General features: G+C 42.4%; 1 long non-coding RNA gene across 1 annotated transcript in view; it reads left to right on the forward strand.

Moving 5' to 3' along the window:
- Positions 1–2,452, forward strand: part of LOC148147663 (uncharacterized) — a 28,641-nt gene extending 26,189 nt beyond the window's left edge. The window contains exon 3 of the long non-coding RNA XR_015759608.1: positions 1,215–2,452. This is a non-coding gene — a long non-coding RNA (uncharacterized LOC148147663). The remainder of the gene's footprint in view (positions 1–1,214) is intronic.
- Positions 2,453–7,511: the final 5,059 nt, after the last annotated feature.

Here is a 7,511-nt window from a genome sequence, read left to right on the forward strand (position 1 = left end):
CAATGTAACTGATCACTTTTGAAGGTTTTAATGTAATACTTGGCCACATGATACCTTATGATATTCACCATCTCTATAGCATGTGGCTTATATTACAGATAGTTCAGTGCCATCAATCCACCTTTGGCTTTCTTTTGTCGTCAGCCTATCTTGTGATTACTAGTAGGCCACATACCACCATGGCGTGGGGAATCAACAGAAATAGCACAGTTCTTGGGTAACAAGATAGGTTATTGCAAAATAGCAGTAAGTACGACTACATTTAGTTAGGTCTACTTACTTGGACATTAGGAGCTGGTGCAAATGTATCTGCTCCTTCAAAAGCTAAAGTAGAATGCCTTTCCTTCTCCTACAAACTGTGAACAATGTCAGTAGAATGGGTGGAGCTCATGTAATATGATCATCAACCCATTCATAACTAGTACTTTACACAACATTTAATGCAATATACATTGAATAATATGCAGAACCTAACTGTAATCTTAATTTATTTTTAAAAATCACTGTCCAGTTTATCTAATAAAACTCTGAAAATCAAATGATGTTCAATATACCAACTAGATGACATGTGTAAACCTCCCATGCATGTTACTGAACGATAGATACCAGGAATATCTTGGACTGATTCATGGCCAATGCTGAGTTAGCTAATCTGCATCAGAACAGCAGTTAAGATATCACCTTAATTGGCAATTGTAGTTCTTAACTTTCATTGCAAAAGTTCCTGAACCTGGCATCATCTGCAATATCCTGCAGGATTGAATTGTTGATAAATATTCATTTGTCCAGCTTCACGTCTGGGGAAATAATCATTTGGGTGAGGTAATGGAAAGCAAGCTGTGCCCACAGCACTGTACTCTGACATGAACCAGTATTTCAATGTGGGACTGGGGGCTGGCGCAAGGGGTGATAAAAGAACATAACACAAGTCAAAAAAAAAATCTGGAGTTGTTGCTGTTGGTTTAGCTTCTACTCTTTTGATTACCACACATTCAGTAAATGTATTTTGTTGCCGCACAGTTTGGAAAACCATTCCTTTGCTCACTGCAAATGTGTTGAGAGGTTCAGGCAGCTGGAGATTATAACAGGTACACAAAGATTAGCTGGTGCAGGACTAAAGGCAGATTTGAGGCATTTGAAAAGGTTAAAAATAAAGTAGAAACAAAGATCATGTAATGTTCCTAATTCTTTATTTTCCATTTTTGTTTTTACAGATTTCAAAACTTCTTGGAAACTTTACATTGTGAGGTCATGCAGAGAACTAATTATCGACTTTCATGAACATTTTTAGGGAAAACACAAAATGCAAATTCAAAACAAGGCAAACGGAGAGCTCTGAACAACAAAGGGAGCTGTAATCTCAGTCTGAGCTGCGCTCTACACAATGCTTAGTTGTTCAATAGAATGTGCAGCCACTGTAAAACAATGAGAGTCTAATCTTCTGAGCTAAAGGATCAGGCATTTACACAGCAGTTTGCGCTCTTCCAGCCTCATGCAATGAGCCAGTATTCTCTTTGCCACAGCATGACACCTCGGACTCCCCAACAGAGAGTCCGAGTTGCCCATTTGTTCTTCAGCCTACAACAGTGGTGTCTGAATGCATTGAAGGGACAGCACAGAAGTTTTGGATTATGGCTAATGTGCCACCATAGGCCTATAATCTCTTCAGACAACTGGGTTGAAATAAGTATCTGTTACAGAAACTGCCTTCATCTTACCCCCTTCTGAGTCGCCTAGCTCTGATACCTGACACTGAAACAACTGGGGCCATTCTGCACTAATCAGGCATTAGCTGCTAAAGCTGTATGGAGAACAGTTAATCTCCATATTTACTCCATCTGTGCACCTCAAACTGATTTACACTGGGCTTTGTAGATCAAAGCAAGTTTGTAAAGTCAGATTATTGGGGTAAGGGGATGAAGAACTGTGCTAGTGGCCCAGCTATCCACTGATCTCATTAATGCTGCTTGGAGTGTGTAAAAAAGCACTTCTTATTAGTTAACCCTCAACCAGTTCTTTAGTGTCTTCAATCCTGTTAACACATACTGCTGCATTCCTGAGCAGAGTTTGAGAAACTCTGTGTAACACAGGATTATATTTCTTCCTGTACATTAAATATGATAAACAATGCAGTTTTACAGAAAACAAATAATGATGTTTTAAGATTTCTTATACATTATAATCAAACTGTCTGGATGTATTATGACGCACCCCTGTGCCAGGTGGAACTTGAACACAGTCCTTATGGCTCAGCGGTAGGGATACTACTGAACGACAAAATCCCATTACATTTTAACTTGCATTTATACAGTGTTTTTGATGTACTGAGATGCCCCAAGTCACTTCATGGTTATGCTATTAAATCAAGTGAGTCACGTCCTTTTTGGTGTATTTCTAAATAAAAATTAAACATTCACACTTATTGGGAATTTGTGACCGAAATATATATTTTTATAAACACTAGGATAAATGTAGGTTCTGTATTTTTTTGCCTTTATAACACCAAATGAAGGATTACGATTTATACAAGTTTACTGCCCTTAGGTTATTTGAGGAATGATTATCCAGAAACAGTTCTTACTCTGACAGTCTCTTTGTTCAACAGGCAAGAGGAAGAACAGTAAATAAACCTTTTGATCACTTAAGATATTGAGTAACGCTAAATACATTAAATAAAAACAAAGCCTCACAACATGTTGAATGACTCAAGGCAATGATTGGTTGAGACCAATCTCCCTATCGCACTTGAAATACCGTGCACAGTCCCCATCTCTCTATCCCACTAGGAATACTGTGCATTGTTCACTTTTCGCTATCCCAAGTTGGAGAAACGTTTCACTCCGATGCCTTGTGTTCAGGATGTAACATAAAGTTTAACAACGTCAGAAGTTGTACAGTTTGCTATTTCTACTACAAACCCTTTCTTAATCCCTACCCCCAGTGTGATGTTCACATGGGTGATGATGATAATTCAGTGAGATTCTGAGGAGATGCTGCACTGTCAGAGATGTAGCCCTCACCGAGAGGTGCTAAACCGAAACCCTATCTATGCTTACAGGTGCTTTCAATAAAAGACACTGTGGCAGTAATTTGAAGAGTCAGCCAGTTCTCCCTGGTGGCATTGGCAATACTTATCCTTCTCATTAGCATCACTAAAATAGATTATCTGGCAATAACCTCATTGTTTGTGTGGGAAAATTGGCTGCTGAATTTGCTGCATTTCAACAGAGACTATACTTCAAAAGTGCTTCATTGGCAGGACCTTTCTTTGGGATATAAATCAAGCTGAGGCATATGAAATAAATGCAAGTTTTGTTTTAATAGAAAAGTTACTAAATATGTTGGCTTTGGGGGTCACTGGTATTCAAATGTAAATGTGGCTAAGTCCAACATCTCTTCCTTTACTTTTCTCAAGATTGTTCATTTTCTTTATAAGGTTTCCTGGGTGGCAGTAACAATCTGGTATCCCACCCATTGGATTATTCTTCATGTGTGACCTTCTCCCGGGTCTATTTGATTACAGCAGAGCCTGAACTGGTTTTGCTCTGAACCTAAACACTTTCCAGCAGGAGTGGGTGAATGAATAATAACCAGGAGCCTAGCCCTGTGATAGTAAACCCAACTGCAACACAAAAAAAATCCACCTCACACAGACAAACAGCCCACATTTGAAACTGGAACCTGTGGATCTGGAGAGTCACTGGAAAAGCTCCAACACCCTTTTCTAAACATAACACTGTAAATGCTTGATCCACAAGTTTTAAAAATGCTAGTAATCTAAATCTTCGTATACAGTAGCATACATCACTTGGAGAAATTAAATCAAGCTACATGGGATTTCAGACTAATACATGGCATTTAGGTATTTCAGAACTCAATTAGGAAACCATCTGGTTTTAAAGGTTTGGATGTTGATATTTCTCATGTTAATGTGCTAAAGGTGTGCTATGAAGTAAAAGGGAAAAGGTCATTACCTTCCCAAGGACACGGAAATTGTCTTGCTGTGAATAGGTTATGAAGTGATGGGCCAGGTGCCTTTAGACTTTCTGTAAAAATGTGTCATTAATTGGGCATTTAACCTGATCATGCCAATAGAGTGCTATTTCAATTAATAATCTCTTTGCTAAGGCATTTAATTTTTACTTATCTGTTCTACGCTTTTATTAGCTTTAACTATTATGGTTGCCAATGAGTCAGTGACGGAATGCAAACTGGATTGCAATGACAGGACTATAAAAACAGTCATAACTGAATGTGTTCGTCACTTACTTCATTACACACTACAGCAGCTGTAAAAACAGATAAATCACATTGAGCAATACCACGTAGTATTAACAGTTAATCCCTTTCACACAAAAAAAAACAGCTCGTCAATTGACGCTTGCTGTTTAGTTAGATCACTAGGTCCGAGCTTGTTGAATATTCAATATGATTCTGATGATCGAGAGGCTGAGAGGGTGATAGATAGAAGCTACAGGGACATAGTTACGCCAGAGAACAGAGGTAGCTGGGTAACAGTTAGAGGTGGGAAGGGGAGGAAGCAGGCAGTGCAGGGATCCCCTGTGGTTGTTCCCCTCAACAATAAGTATATCGCTTTGGATCCTGTTGGGGGGGACGGCCTAGCAGGGGTAAGCTGCAGTGACCGGGTCTCTGGCACGAGGTCCGGCTCTGAGGCTCAGAAGGGAAAGGGGGAGAGGAGGAGAGCGCTAGTTATAGGAGACTCTATAGTTAGAGGGACGGACAGGCGATTCTGTGGACATGGGCGAGACTCTCGGATGGTTTGTTGCTTCCCGGGTACCAGGGATCGAGACGTCTCTCGGACTGTGTCTTCAGAATCCTTAAGGGGGAGGGTGTGTAGCCAAAAGTCGTGGTGCACGTTGGCACCAACGACATTGGTAGGAAGAGGGGTGGGGAGGTCATTCAGGAGCTCAGGGAGTTAGGCTGGAAGCTAAAAGCTAGGACGGACAGAGTCGTCATCTCTGGGTTGTTGCCGGTGCCACGTGACAGTGAGGCAAGGAATAGGGAGAGAGTGCAGTTGAACACGTGGCTGCAAGGATGGTGTAGGAGGAAGGGCTTCAGGTAATTGGACAATTGGACTGCATTCTGGGGAAGGTGGGACCTGTACAAGCAGGACGGGTTGCACCTGAACCAGAAGGGCACCAATATCCTGGGAGGTAGGTTTGCTAGCACTCTTCGGGGGGGGTTTAAACTAATTTGGCAGGGGGATGGGATCCGGACTTGTAGTCCAGCAAGTAGGCTAGCTGTTTGTCAGGATGTCCAAGAATGTAGGGAGGCTGTGGAGAAGGTAGCACTGACAGGGAATACTTGCGGACACAGAGATGGGTTCATGTGTGTGTACTGCAACGCAAGGAGTATCAGAAATAAGGTGAGTGAACTTAAGGCGTGGATCGGTACCTGGGACTATGATGTTGTGGCCATCACGGAAACGTGGATAGAAGAGGGACAGGTATGGTTGTTGGAGGTTCCTGGTTACAGATGTTTCAGTAAGATTAGGGAGGGTGGTAAAAAAGGAGAGGGGGTGGCGTTGCTAATTAGAAATGGTATAACGGCTGCAGAAAGGCAGTTTGAGGGGGATCTACCTTTGGAGGTAGTATGGGCTGAAGTCAGAAATAGGAAAGGAGCAGTCACCTTGTTGGGTGTTTATTATAGGCTCCCCAATAGCAGCAGAGATGTGGAGAAACAGATTGGGAAACAGATTTTGGAAAGGTGCATAAGCCACAGGGTAGTAGTCATGGGCGATTTCAACTTCCCAAATATTGATTGGAAGCTCTTTAGATCAAGTAGATTGGATGGGGTGGTGTTTGTGCAGTGTGTCCAGGAAGCTTTTCTAACTCAGTATGTAGATTGTCCGACCAGAGGAGAGGCCATATTGGATTTGGTACTTGGCAACGAACCAGGACAAGTGATGGGCTTGTTAGTGGATGAACATTTTGGTGATGGTGACCACAATTCTGTGACTTTCACCTTGGTTATGGAGAGAGATAGGTGCATGCAACAGGGTAGGTTTTACAATTGGGGGAAGGGTAAATACGATGCTGTAAGACAGGATCTGAGGAGCATAAGTTGGGAGCATAGGCTGTCAGGAAAGGATGTCATGGAAATGTGGAACTTTTTCAAGGAACAGATACGACATGTCCTTGATATGTATGTACCTGTCAGGCAGGAAAGAGATGGTCATGTGAGGGAACCTTGGTTGACGAGGGAGGTTGAACGTCTTGTAAAGAGGAAGAAGGAAGCTTACATAAGGTTGAGGAAACAAGGTTCAGACAGAGCGTTGGAGGGATACAGAATAGCCAGAAGGGAGCTGAAGAAAGGGATTAGGAGAGCTAAGAGAGGGCATGAAAAATCTTTGGCGGATAGGATCAAGAATAACCCCAAGGCATTTTATGTGTATGTGAGAAACATGAGAATGACGAGAACGAGGGTAGGTCCGATCAAGGACAGTAGTGGGAGACTGTGTATTGAGTCGGAAGAGATAGGAGAGGTCTTGAATGAATACTTTTCTTCAGTATTTACAAACAAGAGGGACCGTATTGTTGAAGAGGAGAGTGTGAAATGGACTGGTAAGCTAGAGGAGATACTTGTTAGGAAGGAAGATGTGTTGGATATTTTGAATAACTTGAGGATAGACAAGTCCCCCGGGCCTGACGGGATATATCCTAGGATTATTGGAAGCAAGAGAGGAAATTGCAGAGCCGTTGGCAATGATCTTTTTGTCTTCACTGTCAACAGGGGTGGTACCAGGGGACTGGAGAGTGGCGAATGTTGTGCCCCTGTTCAAAAAAGGAATAGGGATAACCCCGGGAATTACAGGCCAGTTAGTCTTACTTCGGTGGTAAGCAAAGTAATGGAAAGGGTACTGAGGGATAGGATTTATGAGTATCTGGAAAGACACTGCTTGATTAGGGACAGCCAGCACGGATTTGTGAAGGGTAGGTCTTGCCTTACAAGTCTTATTGAATTCTTTGAGGAGGTGACCAAGCATGTGGATGAGGGTAGAGCAGTGGATGTAGTGTACATGGATTTTAGTAAGGCATTTGATAAGGTTCCCCATGGTAGGCTTATGCAGAAAGTCAGGAGGCATGAGATAGAGGGAAATTTGGCCAGTTGGATAGAAAACTGGCTAACCGGTCGAAGTCAGAGAGTGGTGATAGATGGTAAATATTCAGCCTGGAGCCCAGTTACAAGTGGAGTTCAGCAGGAATCAGTTCTGGATCCTCTGCTGTTTGTAATTTTTATTAATGACTTGGAAGAGGGAGTCAAAGGGTGCGTCAGTAAATTTGCAGATGATGCGAAGATTGGTGGAGTTGTGGATAGTGAGGAGGGCTATTGTCGGCTGCAAAGAGACTTAGATATGATGCAGAGCTGGGCTGAGGATTGGCAGATGGAGTTCAACCCTGTCAAGTGTGAGGTTGTCCACTTTGGAAGGACAAATAAGAATGCGGAATACAGGGTTAACGGTAGGGTTCTTAGTAAGGTGGAGGAGCAGA

Source organism: Chiloscyllium plagiosum, unplaced genomic scaffold (genome assembly GCF_037043375.1).
Source record: "Chiloscyllium plagiosum isolate Xiang-an unplaced genomic scaffold, Cpla_swu_hap1 HiC_scaffold_15, whole genome shotgun sequence".
NCBI lineage: Eukaryota > Metazoa > Chordata > Chondrichthyes > Orectolobiformes > Hemiscylliidae > Chiloscyllium > Chiloscyllium plagiosum.